General features: G+C 35.3%; 2 protein-coding genes across 6 annotated transcripts in view; one reads left to right on the top strand and one right to left on the bottom strand.

Annotated features, from left to right (window-relative positions):
- The window catches only part of LOC106131844 (RNA-binding protein Musashi homolog Rbp6), a 476,408-nt gene that overhangs the window by 235,666 nt on the left and 222,737 nt on the right, over positions 1 to 18,005 (bottom strand). The window lies entirely within an intron of this gene.
- The window catches only part of LOC132901784 (piggyBac transposable element-derived protein 3-like), a 138,255-nt gene continuing 126,617 nt past the window's right edge, over positions 6,368 to 18,005 (top strand). The window contains exon 1 of the mRNA XM_060944333.1: positions 6,368 to 6,965. The gene's annotated coding sequence lies outside the window, so the exon portion shown is untranslated. The remainder of the gene's footprint in view (positions 6,966 to 18,005) is intronic.

The following is an 18,005-nucleotide window of genomic DNA, read 5'->3' as shown; positions in this document are numbered from 1 at the left end:
CTCCTGCGGGGTCCGCGGATCGACAAGCGGTGGATTCGATTTGATGTGATTGAAACTATCACATTGAATACTCGGGTTTACAAGTAATTCTATTGTGAACTTAGCTCGTAGTTCTTATATTTTCAGACTTCTTTTTATCATATCTATCTAACTTTCTTTGAATCAGTTATGTTATCAATAATTTAAAAAGCAGAATATAAACGCGTTAATACAATACCAATTTTTATTTGGGAAAAAATTACTGTTGTTGATAATGAATTATATGAATATTTACGGTTTTTTTCAATGATATCATGTATCATGTGAAATAAAAATATTACTTAAAAAAAACCTAAGTATAATAAAGTTTTTGAACATTTAAAAATAGCACTAAAAAAGTATTACATGTAAAAAAAGAGTCAGCAAAATTGACACTAGATATAATAACGAGATTGGAAAATAATTCCGGTAAAAAGCAAGTCTCAAAAAGTCATGTCAGACACTCAGTAAAATGAAATACGTAGCGGGAACCGGCCTTCGGCAAATGGTTTAATATCGAAATGTGATCACTTAGCGCAATCTCTTACAAAAGAAAAAAAAAAACACAGGGAAATCCTGAACGTACTTAGCTTTTACTAGAAACCAAAATATGTTTCAGTTTTTATTAAACTCACAAAAAACGAGATAGGATTGATTACCTTTCAATGCGTATCTTTTTACTTGGAAAGAAAATATTTATATACAATTTCGTCTTGTTTTTTGATAAGGTCTCACCTCAAGTTATTTCAATAAGATTCACAATACAAAAGAATTACATTACAGACTAGAGATTCACTTGGTCATAAAGAAATTGATAATCTTAAAGACGTACAGATAATAATAAAATAACCAATATTTAGTTCAAGACGTTACAGATATGAAACCAATACAAATACCGTAACGTTATATAAAAATATTAGTTTTATTTAAAAGTTCTGTAAAACTGTAATGCTATCTAAAAGGAAAACTACAGAAATTCTAGATCAGAAATATATGAAAGAGAACCGCTGGAGCCACTTACTGAAATGAAATGCGTGCTTGTCCAACATTTTATCAAACCCTTGATGTGTAGAACCCTGGAACTACTATTGGTCGCAATCAATCTGGTAGATTACCCAATTATTTTAAGATTTTATTTCGATAATTCGTTAATTTAATCTTAAAATAAATGAAGGACGATGTAAAGATTACCAAGAGTTACGTATTTCCATTTAAAAATTCAAAATGTGGAAGGGGCTATTGAATTCTTCATCGTTGCAAAAGCACCCAAGAGAAAAATATTTACGCTTTTTCGAAATGCAGAAATCAAGTAACAAGGAATCGGTTTTAGCGGAGAGGAGCGTTAGGTTCTGTTGAATAAAACGGTGGAGTGCACAGTAATAATACTTACCTTCTGAAGTATGAGTAAGAAATTCGAGCGTACTGCATTGCTTTAGCATCATTGGGAGAGGATAGTAATTACTCAGCTCTATTCCCAAAGAATATTTTTATTGAAACTCTCTTTCAGAACACTTAAGTACATTTTAATGAAATAAACTAGAAATTCTTACAACAACTTTACAAGTCATTTAAACAAAACTTATATATCTTACGTTTAGTTCTATTTAAGCTTCTCCTTTAACATCAAGCACTTTAAGTGTTAAAAATATTTGAACTTTATATTTTTAACTTTGTGAGGGTACAGTTGCCCATATTATTTAGTAGTAGCGGTTGTAATAATTAAAAAATAAAAAAAAAAGCTTAAATTTATTTAAAGATCAGATAATAATTATATGAACTTATTAGACCTTTGACTTCCATTAAATGATGTAATCATCAAGTGAGGTTATAACAAAAATATATGTATTCCAATCTCTAAAGCGGATAGTGAATCCCTAGCCTAATCACGAAAAAGTTCCGCCTGCCATTTAGCTGACAAGCCCTTTTGATCGGGTTGGTCTAAAATTTAAAAAAAATATCGTATTTTTTTTTTGTTAATTCCAAATCGTTTTTCAAATCAAATGACTAAATAAAACAATTAAAGCACGGCCTAAATTGCATAATTTCATAAAATCATAAATTGTACAAATAATTTACAGAAAAGTCTATATCAAATCCTTCTCTTCCAACAACGATGAGCCAAAAAGAAATTCGCCAAATGAATTACGACTTAATATCTTTGATAGAAAAGGTCAATAAAGCATCCGACAAAACATTCCGCCTAAATAAAATAATAAGGAATAACGTCGAAATAATATAATTTTTATCCGGACAGAATCACAGCTAATATCCTTATTTATTTCCGCTCGGTGTTAACGCTAATTGCGCTGGGTGCCCACTGATTTTCCACTATCTCGCTTATTGTAATTACTCGAGATATTTATGCGCACTTCTTAACAATTCGGCTTTGTTTGTGTTCTGAATTTCTTGTTTATTTTCTCTAAAATGGTCCTGAAATTAATAAACACGTTTCATAGAATATATTCTGTGCTGCCATTATGATTACAGATGTATCATTCTATAATTCAGGACAAAGAAGAAAAAAAAGGCTCCGATGGATATCTTGTCTTGTTGATCTCAGTTAATAGTTCTACAGCAGTACAACATACTTGTTCCAAACAGCGATGTCTACACTACAGGTGGCCTTGATGATTGTCAACATTCGTAAGAAGACGGCGACATAAAAATGAGAATATATAGTGTGTAAAATATATTATGATGAAGCTTGTAGGCGATGGGCTAGCAACTTGTCACCATTTGAATCTCAATTTCATCATAAAGCCGTGCAGCTGAACGTGGCCTTTCAGTATTTTCAAGACTGTTGGCTCTGTCTATCCTGCAAGATAGATATTCTAGATTATGGACCAGCAACATGTTACTATATCCATTTCTGCATCTGCATTTCCATTTCAATAAACATCCAGCTAAAATGAGCCTGCAAGTCTTTTTGAGATTATTGGCTTAGTCTATTTCGTAAAGAATAAAGATGTGATATTTATTTTATTATTTATGGGTATAAAATAGCCAAACAACTGAACGTGGCCTATCAGTCTTTTTAAGACTGTTGGCTCTGTCTACCCCGCAAGAAATATAGACGTGATTATATGTATGCATATAATATGAATTATTGATAAATTAAGCTATGAAGTTGCATGTTAAATTAACAGCGTCAAAACATTTTGCGATGCTTCCACACGTTTTATTCGCATCACTTTCCCTTTATCGTGTGTTCGAAACGCCAAAAGCAATTTGATTTTATTTATCGAAAATCAATTTCCGTCCTAATTTCAATTACATTTAGTGTGAATTGGGATTTATTTATTTTGCAGTCACAGCTAGTTTATGAGCGGTTTGAAAACATTGGAATTTATTCACAAGCTATTCGCTTGCAGCGCGTTCTTAGATTAAGTGAATTAGGAAATGTGTTTTCAAATCTAAACAAAATACTTAAACTGAAGATTTGTTTGGATTTGTCTATTTCCTTTTATTGTATTTATTTATTTAAAACCTATCAGCAAGTGTAATATACTGGTTTTCATACATTTTAATTTACTGATTTGACATACAGAGCCAATAGCCACAAGGCCCAACTGAAAGGCTTAGTAGTATTGAAATTCAGAGATGGTGATAGTAAATAGGTAGCATGCCTAAAGGATGAAGTAGCAACTGACACACATTTATACACTAATACACTTTAGTGTTTATTACAAATCTTTTTATTCTATTCGTTATAGCCAAATAAACGTCAAAATATAAGAACCATAAACTAAACTTTGCCACGATATACTCTTCTCATATCTCCCGATTCCATGATCAATGGAAGCGTTGGATGTAATTCTGACTGAAATGCAAATAGAACTGATTGGTTGGCGTCGGTATGTGCAGGACAGCGACGTGTTCAGCCACCTGTCTTTAACATTACAATGTATTGACCAAATTTATGACCAAATAGAAACCGTTAACTTTAAAATTTAATATCGTAAAACAATTGAATGAAATTTAATATCAGTACCCATTTGTTACACAAACTCGTTTTCCGAAATTAATACTAACATATTATGTAGCAACCAAAATAAACAACATACATATTAACAACGCTTGTTAATGAAAACAATAACTTTGTTGAAGCTACGACAAATCTTATTTTATTGTATGACTCCAACAGAAAATTGACCCAGTATTGGTCTATAATAAAAGTACGCATAACAACGTGTATTTATTATCGATCACTAACCCGAAAATTATTCTCAGACCTTTACTGTTTCGAGGGACCTGAACGTTACTATTTCCTGTTGCGTTTCATTTCACGCGGAGAACGGCCGAGTCGTAATTTGGAGCATTTACGCATTGCGAACACGTACATTACATGGGTAACTATAACACAGAGTACACCGCAACACAGATGCAGTATTCAAATTCTAAGCAACCATTGAGGGCGGACTCCCAGTGAATAGATAAGATTAATGGTAGATTCGTCTGGTAGTAGATTGACGTACCGACCGATCGTCGGCTCGATATTAGCACGATACCTAGTCATTGATTACAAGCCAGTAAGATCGGCCGTTCGCGGAACATTCCAATTTTGAATTCTATGCAGTTTGCGGAATGGCGGGAGATTCAGAATCATTTTTGGTTGGGTGATTCCCTGAGTGATTACTGGGTGGAAGTTGCATTCGGATTTATGTAAATTTAAAGCTAAGTATATGTAGGCGAATGTGATACAAATGATTTATATAGCTAGTTTTTAAGTGCTCGTAATGTGATTTAATTTCCTCGCTTTCTGTCGGTAATAAATATTTATACTATATAACAAGCCAGCTGTATTGTATAACTATATCTATATAATAAAATAGTACTTAATTTTTTTAAAAAGTTAATACTCAAATACGACCAGAACACATCCACAAAATATATGTGAAATTTTAAACAGGAGAAAGAGTTAATATCTAAAATGTTTGATAATTTGAGTGTGACAGGACACATGATGGACACAGGACCATAGCAAAATAACTACAGTCGGTAGTACTCGTAATCTACATTCAGAAAACTGGGTCTAAGTTATGGATAGAGCTCATATTTATGAGGTTTATTTGGGTAGGGGAGCCGCAATTAGAATTTTGGGGACGTCATCCCCTTTACCCAACTTTTAGATTTATAAAAAATGGAAAAAATACGGTTTGTGGCATTTTTAGAGAAATAAATTAGAAGTGATATTTGTTTTGTACTTTTAAATAAATGTACTTTTTTCTGTTATAAGTATTATAAGTTGTTTTCGAAAAGTAATAAGAAGCTATATTGGTAGATAGTAGTTGCTTATTAACCCTTTTAATAATATGCCTAGTAAAAATACAAAAAAACCTAAACGTTAATGAAAACTATTAATTAATAATACACAAAAATATCAATGTCTAGAAGGTTGAAATATTGTCATTTCTATTTTATCATATTGCCTATTTTCATCAAATAAAATTGCCTTTATGTAATCTTTAATTTCATCAAACTCCATTTTGTAAAAAATACGCAGCCATATTCACTCTTCGTCATTGGCAGCGAAATTTTCAACACACAAAAGTAAAGTCACCAACACACAAGTTCCGCGTTACCAACTAATGAAACAGGTGTATTCTGGGCATCACAAAATCTTATTTAATTGAATGATAACAGCCGCAAGATATAACTCTGTTTATGTAAATTTGACTCGGTTATTAGACCCTCCTCAGACGATTAGCTGAGCGTTGAAATTGAGAGCTTTATATTGGTTCGAGTTCATTTTATTCGTCACTGTTTAGGGGAAATCGCCTGGATCTTTTACGAGCCTCAGGGGCATTTTGTTGTTCAAAAAACCTTATTTAGCATTTTTATGACACCTTTTACAACACTTATTTGTATAATGTCACGGATTTTGATTATTACAATTGAGAACATCGCTTAGCTATCATAAATAAAACTATATTAAACTATATAACGACTATTTAAGTTCATTTTTATAAATATAGATATCAATCACAATACTGAAAAGTGTAGGTAGTAATTTTGAATTTCATTAAACGATCATGTAGTACTACTCTGTCAAGAAAGTAGCAGGAAAAGATCAATAATACACAAACTGTTTGTCATTCATCCAAATTTATTTTATCACCTTCAAAATATGCTCCTTTAGAAACGATACACTTACGCCAACGAATAATCCAATCATCAAAACATTTTTTAAACGCTGTTTCCGGAATTGAGGTCAGTTCTCGCCGCGAATTCTCTTTTATGTCTTCTACCGATTGAAAACGGGTGCCATGAAGTGGTAATTTGAGTTTAGGAAAAAGAAAAAAGTCGTCTGGAGCCATATCTGGTGAATATGGTGGTTGCTCGATGGTATTTGTTGAGTGTTTGGTTAAAAATTCGTTCACAATGATGGCCTTGTGCGAAGGTGCATTATCATGGTGCAAAATCCAAGAATTTTCTTTCCACAAATCTGGCCTTTTTCGTCGGATTTGCTCTCTTAAACGCCGCATAACACTCAAATAATATTCCTTATTTACCGTTTGACCTTCCGGCAAGAATTCCGAGTGCACAACACCGCGATAGTCAAAGAAAACAGTCAACATGACTTTGACTTTTGAACGACTTTGGCGTGGTTTTTTCGGTTTCGGTTCAGTTGGAAGGCGCCACTCCGAAGCTTGTTGACTAGTTTGCATGTCAAACTCGTAAACCCACGTCTCGTCACCAGTAACAATGCGTTTCATGAATGTTGGGTCGGAATTGACTCGTTCTAGCATGTCCTCAGCGACTCTCATGCGATTGAGTTTTTGAAAAAAATTCAGGTCTTTTGGGACTAGCCGAGCGGCAACATGTTTCATACCCAAATTATTAGTTAAAATGGTACGGATCGACTCGTGAGATACAGAAAGTTCGGTGGCTATCTCTCTCAAAGTTGAATGAGGATTTTCAGTCACTATTTCCTTCACTTTTGCGATGTTAACTTCAGTTGCAGACGTTGATGGCCTACCAGAGCGAGGCAAATCTTCCATCACATCTCGACCGCTTTTGAACGCTTTGTACCACTCATAAGCACGAGTTTTTGATAAAGTCGATTCACCGTAAGCCTTCTGTAATATTTTCAGTGACTCCGAACACGATATTCCATTGGCAATGCAAAATTTAAGACAAACTCTTTGTTCGATGTTTTTATCCATTATGAAATTAGCAATACACACTAGATATGATATAACTAAAAATAGCACTGTATTTAATGTAAACAACAGATGCAACTCAAACTCCGCGCCAAAATGGAAAACAGTTGTGCCAATCTAACAACAACAAAAAAAACAAAAATTTGAATTTGGAACCATAAATAAATAATCCATTCCCGATACTTTTCTGACTGAATGTATAACAAAATAGTGAGAAAGTTCTTTAGTATTATCGAAATACCTAGATTCGTTTATTACATAGTCAAGAAGTGATCCTGGTGCTCAAAACAAATTTATTCCTCAAAAATTGTATTAAATAAACCCACGCTTAAAAGTAAACAAGCTATTCAGATTCATTGAAAAACAATTTCAACAGCACAAAGGGGGTTAAGTAGGTATTTTTATCAGACACCATTGAGACGGCCGAGGAGAAATTTGCATTAAATCCATTTACGGCGAAGATTATAGGCTCTCGGAATAGTCCGCCGGCGTATTCTGTAGGCAGTATCGGGACGCACAATGCCCGAGTCGATTCGGATTACGCTATCGTCCCGCGTCGAACGTAAGTGACTACGTAGCACCGAATAGGCACTTACCACGCCCGCAATGAGAATGAGATGCGCTCGGCTTCTAGGATCACGTCACAAGATTGCGCTATCGACAGAGATAAGCGATGCTTTATGCCATAATTGAATTATTACTTGAGGTGTTGCGATATTTATGACGCTATTAGCTGTTGACGCTTCGGAAATATGTATAGGTTTTGGAGTATCGTAAACTAGATACGCGTTTTTACGAGTATTTACGATGTTTTACTCGTGAATGTTCCGCGAATAAAATATTTCACATGAATATTGTTCATTTATTTAAATGCTGCAAAATTTATAACTTTCAAATTGTTATAGTTTTGTTTTTGGAGTGTGAAATAAAAAGATACACATTTTCATATTTTGATATAATTCAAATTCATTTGCATAACTCGCATGACCAAATAATCAAAAGTGAAAAAATATTGTATTGCGTTCCGAAATTATAAAAAGAATAATATAACACACAACAATTTGTCTCTATATTGCAATGTTTTCCATTGAGCACGTAATATCAGTAAGGGTATTCAGGGCTGTTAACATCAAATTCTATGCACATTGTCGGGAAGCAATTTTCACTCAATCCCTATCGTCAACAAGTACAAACTTACGCGGCGCACGTGCGTCCCTATCAATAGTATAACAAATAGGCTGATATTTCGTCAGAAATAACCCGAATCAAGTTTCAGTGCGAAAGCTTTTGTGTGTGGCAGGTGAAAAAGTGAGAGCTCTGATTTATTCCTCTCGGCGCCGCCTATCGCCGAATGATTGAACGGAAAACGTGTTTATACAGCATCGGGCAAACCGTGAAATATGACAACTGAAATACGTTTTCAAGTTTCTCTATTTTTAATAGTCGCAGGAGGCGATCTTGCGACGAGACCCGCCGTGACTCGCGTTTTTAATATTAGAAATATCGAGTCGGTGGGAGTACAAAAATTTGATTTATGTCAGTATTGTACGTTGTATTGTTTCTTGCGATCCGAGCCGGTTATTCTGTTCCTGTCAAACGCCTTCGTTCTGCTACACGGCAACATTTACATTGTTCGCGTTATATTCAAATAAGATTTCTGACGCGTTAGTCCTGTTACAGGTAAAGCTCAAAACAAGTTTTGAAATCTAATAGCAACGTAATCTTGTAGAAATACAAATATAAAGCCGATAAACGTTGGATACACCTTTTAAACCTAATTAGTTTAGTAGTCAAAAATATATTACCTGTTGTAAAAGTTACGAGTGTAATAAAAAATATTATTATAATAATCGATACGTGTAAAATATTAAATCACCAAAAAAGAATAATCGAAGTGTGCAGTTAGTTGGTTAAAATTGCACAATTCACAAATACTTATTGTACATTTTATGTCTCAAAAATGTTGTTCACATAATTTTGACTACAATAAAGCCCAACCACCGATGCGTAGAAGTAATAGCTGCCTATAATATGTGTGTCTAAGCGTTGACAGCCAATATTGACTTTGATAAACGAGCAACTCCGTGTCGCAAGAAGCAACGTCACCTACTTTGGTGCATTGCGGTTCAACCCTACCCTTGTTTACATCGCTTTTTATATTTCCTAGTTAGTTTCATTTAGGTATTTTATATAATTGAAATTCATAAATTTAATTAGCGTTTATGCTGATCTGATAGCGATTAAAAACATAACGTGTAGGTACCAGCTGTTCTCACTCCGTACAGTTTGTAAAAGTCAATCGAGAAAAGAACTTTTTACTCGGATTTTTCTTTTAAGTGATTACTATATTTTAAATCTGTATGCAAACAGTTCAAAACGTTATCAACAGCTGTTTTAGAGCAAGTTAAAAACCCATCTAATACAAATTTGATGTAATAAAATAATAACGGTATAACGCTACTATCTAGGATAGTATAGACGGCCAGTAAGGCTTTCGGCAGCTGATAGCATTTGCATAATATCCAGCCCGATACACTGGGCGTCATTAGCTTCATTGATCGACTTACGATATCGAATACCCGGCGACTGGTCCATTCCCTTTTGCAATTGGTTACCTTAGACCTTAAAATATAATGTTAAATATAATCTACCAATATAATAATAAATAAACAATTTATTATAAGCATCCATGCTGGTATAGAGAATAAGAGTGCCAATTGCTACCCGTATACATATTGTAAAATTAACATTTCAACAACAGTTTTGCATACATACAAATATAATCACGTTTATATCCCTTACGCGGTAGACAGAGCCACTTTTTGACATAGAATGTTAATTATTATGCACCATCATCTATACAATATACTCACATACATACATAAAATTTAGTCACTGATATTAAAATAAATGTAAAATATATCGATCTAGAATAATATGAAACTTGCATCAAAAGAATCTAAAAGGATTATGGTTTATCTTTCTTGACAAGTGAGTTTGACTTTTAATTTGACTACAGGAGCCAAAAAGAAGAGATAAATTAGAATAAACCAACACAGACAAGGTATAAATTACCTTATTCGTGGAATACATTACCGGGCAGGCTAACTCGCTACTTGACTGTCCATAGCTTAAAAGAGGATAGGTCCTAAGTAGGTCTATGATTATTGCCTTGCAGTTAGGAAAGAGGAATATGAGGATTTTTACCTTTAGAGAGTATGGTCAAATCGAAACGTAAAAAGAATATCCTTAACCAACGAGCTTGCATAAAACTTCAATATGGTTGAAGAAAAAGTATTAAGTTAGAGAGCGTGGCAATTAGATATGTACTACTACTATGACACTATATGTATAATTTGTATCAAAAAGTTTGTAATATTTGACGAATATTGTCTTAAATGAGTACGGTTTAAAATTAAGTGCCTGCTTATAAATTCAAAGTTAATAATTGAAACATAAAAAAAAATATTTTCTACAGATCCATTATTAGTCACTGATTCAACGTTGGAATACCTGCAGGAAAAATAGCTGAAATCCCAAATTTTAAGTAAAAATTGGACAGTATGCGTTCGTAGTAATCAATCAATCGAGTATTCAGTTGGCTAACACGATACATGCCGTACGTCAATATTGCTGAGCAAATAAACGTAATATTAGCATAATATTGAATCGTCAGTAACGGATCCTGGAACTAATTAACGTAATTGATCGGCTTTCCGCCATTCTGGAATCAATCACGCCACCTACCATAGATTTGCATTAATTACCAAAATGAAAGATGTATGTTATTTTATGAGTTAAAAGAGGGTTAACTTTTTTTTCAATGTATTCCGCAACAAAAAGTTTCATAAGGCTGCGTTTTGGCGTACAAATAATTAAAATTACCTCCCAGTATAAGAAACTTAAAAACTCCGTGAGCTAATATTTAACCAAAATACGTACACCTTTACTTTAGAGACATGAATATACTTCTGAAAATTATTATGGTCTTATCAATATTAATGTAAATACAAAATTCTCATTCCAAAGATGAGCTGCGAAAATTAAATTCTCATATCGAGATGGGAAATGTAATTTCATCGAGTTGGACGTAAACTCGGTAAACGCGTACTTGTCACTAAATACCACAGGTAGGCATTAATTGCATTATTGTATCACACAATCAGAATTAATGTGTGACATAATGAATTGAAATTTCTGTTTTTGTCTTTTAAAAACGATTTTCTGCTTACTGATCCTTGTCAAGACCTTGTTGATTGGAAAAAATCACTCCCAATGCATTATCATTTAAGACATACGTTATAGTCTAATATCTACTAATGCGGTTTTATTTGGCCTCAAAACAGCTATACTAAAAGAAAATAGTAGTAGATCTCTTCAGAAAAGGGGCGTGATGTTATAAATGTAATGTTTTTAAATCCAGTGAACCCATGTAGGTACTAAGGTTCTAAGTGATAGAAAACAAAGAAAACATATTAAATATTAATAAAATAAGCAACCGAACCCAATTTTAAGCGCTTCAGTTTTCATTAAACGTTAGCGCATCAAAATAATCACCACGAATAGTCGGTATGGAGTATGTCATACAGTTTGGTAATTAATGCAAATCTATGGTAGGTGGCGCGATTGATTCCGGAATGGCGGAAAGCCGATCAATTACGTTAATTAGCTACAGGATCCGTTGCTGACGATTCAATATTATGCTAATGTTACGTTTATTTGCTCAGCAATATTGACGGCCGATACCGGGTTGTTATAGGGATTTCTTCAACGAAGCACAATCGCTTGACTGACGTGTATTTTATTTTTATGTTAGTGTTGTAATCGTCCTCCTGACGTCAGATCTGGTTTCATCCGGACCTCCCCATCAGCTCTGGAGAGGAGACCGAGGTACGTCAAATCAGTTCGTTTGCGTGTAGCTCCGCGTAATTAATTTTTAAATACGTGAAAACGTCCGTATTTCGGCCTTCTGCGGGATAATTTTCGCTGGTGGATGTTATATGGATTGTGATATTGTAAAACTTTCGTCCCTAATATCCTCTTGGATGTAATAAGGACAATAGACCTACAATTTGGTGCTAGTGTATAGTGACTTGGACGCGCGGTGTTTGCCCTCCCCGAAATACCCAAGCTGCGTAAGTGGTTGGTGTTTCGGTGAATAGACTTGGATATTAACAAAAGTGTTGATTTTGAACTTAAAATAGGCGTGTTTAAAATAGTTTTGGGTTTAATTTTGTATTTTTATAAGTATTAGGGTAGAATATAAGAATTTGTGGGGTAGATCTTAGCGTAGTGTATGTGGCATCTTATCTTCGAGTGACAGTTGGCAGGTGTCAAAGTGACTTTCATCGTTTTGACAGTTGACGTTGTCACTGTTAATTTAACTGGCAGTGACAGTGACATTGACAGTGTTTAGTGATTAGACATTGACAGTTCGTTGGGCCAGCAAGCGTATTGTGCCGCTGACCACCTAAAGGCGGTTCTGCGAGCGCTCTTTATTGCTGTGCTTTTAATAATTTTACGAAAGTTAAAAATGGCTCCACCTACTAATACTTGTGCAGGTTGTCGGAGTGCTATTGCGACCAAACAATATATGAAATGTTGTTCCTGTGGTTCGAAATTCGATTTTGAGTGCGCTAATGTATCCTCCAAAAAATTTAATCTTATGACATCTGAACATAAGCAGAGTTGGAAATGTCTTGAATGCCGAAGCGCAGAGCCTAAAAAAGACAATACCAATACCCCGGTTCGTGCCACCGTACAAGTGACTCAAGAATTGGATAATATCACAATGCGCAGATCTGACAAGGTTCTACGTCGTAAGTCTTCTGACGACCTGCCAGGATTAGAGTGCATTTCTAAAAATGATATACGTGAGATAATCCAAGAGGAGTTACGCAAAGCACTTATATCAACACTCAAAGATTCTATGAAAGAGATTGTGTCCAGTGAATTCAAAAGCCTGAATGAGAAAGTTTCCTCTATAGAAAGTTCGTTGACATTCTTCAATTCGCAATACGAACTGCTGAAATCGAGCCTCGACGAGAAAATAGATACCATCAATCAGCTCCAGCAAACAAATGAGACTCTCCAACAAACAGTGAAAAATCTTACACATAGGCTCGGTGATGTTGAACAACAGATGCGTGTAAATAACATCGAAATTAACGGTATTCCGGAGCACCATAATGAAAATTTGAAGATTACTATAACACAATTAGCGAAGACTGTGGACTACAAAATGAATGATAACGATGTTATTCTGGCCACCCGCATCGCCAAAATACACAGGGAAAATCCTCGCCCTCGCGCTGTAGTTGCAAAGTTTTCAAGCCGCACAATCAGAGATGGTCTACTTGCCGCAGTGATTAAATATAACAAGGCTAACCCTAAGGAGAAATTGGCATCTCATCATCTAGGTTGCGGAGGCCCTCGGGTACCTGTGTTTGTATTCGAACATCTTAGCCCGTCAAATAAACAACTGCACGCTGCTACCAGACTGAAAGCCAAAGAATTGCAGTTCAGCTTTGTATGGGTCCGTGATGGGCGGATTTTTGTCCGGAAGAATGAAAAGAGCCAAGCTATGCACATACGTAGTCTCGAAAATCTGAAGTTGATGTGCTAACCCCCAAGATAACCTTTGGAATGCCTAGATAGATATAGTCATCAAAATTCAATATATATTATCAAAATCTTGGAGGAATGCGTACAAAAACTAACAAAATAAGGCAAGAGATTCTTAATCATGATTACGATATAATAATGTTTACTGAAACCTGGTTGTTGCCAGAGATACACGATTTGGAATTTATAGACCAGCGTTACAATGTTTATAGGAAGGACAGAATATCTGGCGATGGTGGTGGTGGTGTACTTATTGCTGTTATGAGGAAGTTCACATCATCTCGTATTGAAGCCTGGGAAACGATTTATGAAGACGTATGGGTGGCTCTAGATATTAAGGAGGGTAGCCAAACTACTAAAAAGCTTGGGATATGTTGTTTCTATATGCCCTATCCAAAGAAAACTATTTTAGAATGTTTTTGTAGTAATGTCTCTTCAGTAATGCAGTCTCTTGACAGCGTCCTAGTAGCGGGTGATTTTAATTTGAAGGACATCTCTTGGTCTCTTGACAAAAGCACTCTTGCAACTGTACCTAATAATTATGGAAATCCACTTGGATATACGCTTGTGGACTTCCTAAGTTTAAATGATCTAAAGCAGTTAAATCATATTCGGAACAGTTTGAATAGAACTTTGGATTTAGTGTTAACCAATGTTGAAAACTCATCACTTGATAAGCCAATCACTCCTTTGAGTAATATAGTTCCTCACCACCCTGCACTTTCTTTTTCACTTGATCTAAGTCTATCGTTGTTGCAGAGACAGTCGCAAATCAGGTTTAACTTCTACCGTACTGATTATCCTAAGGTAAAAAAAGAGCTGGCAAGGAATGATTGGCCCCTGAAGTTTTCAAGTGCGGATAGTGTGAATGAAATGACTGATGTATTTTACGCAGAGTTAAATATTATAATTGAAAAATTTGTTCCAAAATACCAGCCTAAGTCACCAAAATATCCTCCTTGGTTTAACAACACTCTTATTAGACTTTTTTCGGAAAAAGACAAAATAAGACGCAGATATCGTAGATATAAAAATCCTCGTGACGAAATGGAGTACAAAATATTGCGTGATCGTTGCAACCGTCTTTCGAATGAATTATATTCAAATTATATTAAGAAAACTGAGGATGCGTTACAGAGTAATCCAAAACGATTTTGGAGGTTTTTGAATGAGAGACGGGAAAATTCAAATAATTTACCATCTGCTATGAAATATGACGATACCACCAGTCACAAGGGTAGCGATATAGCAAACTTGTTCGCCAAACACTTTTCGTCCACCTTCTCGTCTAAATCTGGCCAACACGTCCAAAACAATAATAACGATAGTGCTAAATCTGACTCACTCTTGAATAAAATTAGTCTTACAGAGAAATCTATACTTAAGGCCTTAAAAAATCTCGATTCTACCAAAGGATCCGGCCCCGATGGATTGCCACCAGCGTTCGCAAAGCTGTGTGCAACTGAACTTTCCTATCCTCTGTATATTATATTTAATAATTCTCTTGCAACTGGCGTTTTTCCGTCGAAATGGAAGGAGGCTAGGATTGTACCGGTGTATAAAAAGGGAGATAAGGCAAATGTTAAAAATTACAGGCCTATATCTATACTAAGCACATTTTCCAAGCTTTTTGAATCCCTGGTTTGTGATGTCTTGACTCGTCACGTGTCACCTTTTCTAAATCCAATGCAACATGGCTTCCGTCGTGGAAAATCGGTTTCCACAAATTTGGTAGAATATGTATCATATTTGACCGACAAGGTGGATAGGGGGACGCAGGTAGATGCTATATACACTGACTTTAGTAGCGCCTTTGATAAAGTTAGTCACTCTCTTCTGCTTGATAAACTATTAGCATATGGCGTATGTGGCTCGTTTCATGAGTGGTTGGCTTCATATCTGCAGGCTAGGAAGTCGACAGTGGCAACAAACGGTTACTCCTCAAAGCCATATGTCGCAACATCAGGCGTGCCCCAGGGTTCGCATCTCGGTCCGGTCTTGTTTCTAGTATTCATAAACGACATTGTTGATTGTATAAAACATAGTGAATACTCACTATTTGCCGACGATATGAAAATATATAAAACTATATCTACTATGCAAGATGTGCAAGAGCTTCAGTATGACTTGGATCGTGTTAGTGACTGGTGTTTAAAAAATAGTATGACTATAAATCCCAGTAAATGTTTTCATATTAAGTTTACCAGAAATAAAAATAAGCTAAGTTCCTCGTATGCAGTCAACAATGTTATGTTGGGGGAGGTGAAGCAAATCCGCGACTTGGGTGTGACTCTGGATAGTAAGCTGAGTTTCATACCTCATTATGATGCCATTGTCACAAAGTCCTTCCAGATGCTCGGGTTCATTAAACGCAACACTAAAGATTTTAAAAACGTAAATACTCTAATTGTTCTTTTTAATGCACTAGTTCGCAGCCACCTGGAATTTGCGAGTGTGGTTTGGAATCCATTTTATAAAAAACATAGCGACAGCATTGAGCGTATTCAAAGGGCATTTACCCGTCAGCTAGCATTTAGAACCCCTAACTTTAGTTACAGAAACGATTATAGCCAGCGACTATCTAAATTTGAGTTGTTGTCTCTTGATAAGCGACGCCAGATTTTGGATTTAATATATTTATTTAAGTTAACTAATGGCATAGTCGACTGTCAAAATGGCACGGTTAGGCTTAAGTACACGGTTCCTAGGCCAAACTGTCGGAGAAAACTATTTAAGACCTTCGTTGTACCTATATCGCGTACTAACCTCGGAAGAAATGCGCCCTTACCGCGAATGCTTACTGCCTATAATAAGTTAAACGAAAAGTGTGACTTAGATATTCACCATGATTCCCTTTCGAAACTCAAAAGTAAATTAAATCAGTTATTTAATCAACTGTAAATAATTCATATTAAATAAAAAAAAAAAAAAAAAAAAAAAAAACAAAAAATGTAAATGAAACTATGTAAATTATTATATTATGTATATTATGTATGAACTGTATTTCTACTACTACTTTTATTGGTAAATGCTGTGTTCACCTTTAATTGGGTTGCATGCTAGATTAAGTACTTTTGAATGTATCATATAAATGTAAACATGTATCCTGTTGGTGTACCTTAAATAAATAAATAAAATAAAAATAAAATTACTAGTAATATCAGGATCCAGAATCGACTATTTAGTCCGGGGAATTACATATGGAAAAATATGTACACGATATTCAGAAATTAATTAATATAATTTCGACACGTACAAATAATTCACAAATATTTAATGTTTTTATTTTTATGGTAAACATAATACATTAATGTTAACATTACACACGTAAAAGGAAAACACATTCTATTTTTGCAACAAAAGCATACCTCATATTCATCTATAAATCTCATAAAGTATATTATTTATGATACGCGTTGGTACGTGAAAATATATGGAAGGTAACTAATACCTCTATCTCGAAACAAACAACGCAAACAACAGAGGCTCTGTTTCAAAACATACAACTTTGACATCTGCCAAACCAAGACAAACACAATCCAGCGGAAGGCGGTGGTACACACCCGACTTAAATCAAATAACTGTATTGCTTTTAGCTTTGTAAAGCTTCAAGTGCAATAGCGTCAGTGGCGGATGTTCCCCCCGTCCCTAGCCTGTAGTCTATGATATTGGCCCACGCCCTTTACGTGTTCGGCGAGGTTCGAAGACGCGCGGCTACACGCGTGCCGCCGCGCGGCTTCGTGCGAATTCGCGCCCCTTACCCGGCTAGCGCGCTCTCCTCTCGCTTTACACAGATATCGCAAGCGTGACGCCCGACCTAACTGCTCTAGTTTATCCCTTTAATTGCCTTTTTTCTGGAGACTGGCTTTAAGCGCTCCCGCCATATCTCCTCACGTCGCAATTACGGAGACGTCTTATGATAAATCTGCCGTAATTTGCATGAGATAGCATACGCTCTCAACTTTCACGCGAAGCTTCTTACTCTTGTCGTTTATTACGTTAGGGAACGTTTCCAAGACTGAAAATGAGCTATTTAACTACTAACTAGATAACGTTAACTATCATTTGGGATGTGAATATTTTTTTGCATTTTTGTCATTCGTGCCTGCAATGGTAAGTCGGGTTAAGTAAGTTTCCTTTTGAGAGTGCAATTTTCGGGACAACTCGCGAAATAACAATTTTAAGTCGGATGCGCCTTCA

This window comes from Amyelois transitella, chromosome 5 (assembly GCF_032362555.1).
Source record: "Amyelois transitella isolate CPQ chromosome 5, ilAmyTran1.1, whole genome shotgun sequence".
NCBI lineage: Eukaryota > Metazoa > Arthropoda > Insecta > Lepidoptera > Pyralidae > Amyelois > Amyelois transitella.
This window is presented reverse-complemented; position numbering and strand designations above follow the sequence as displayed.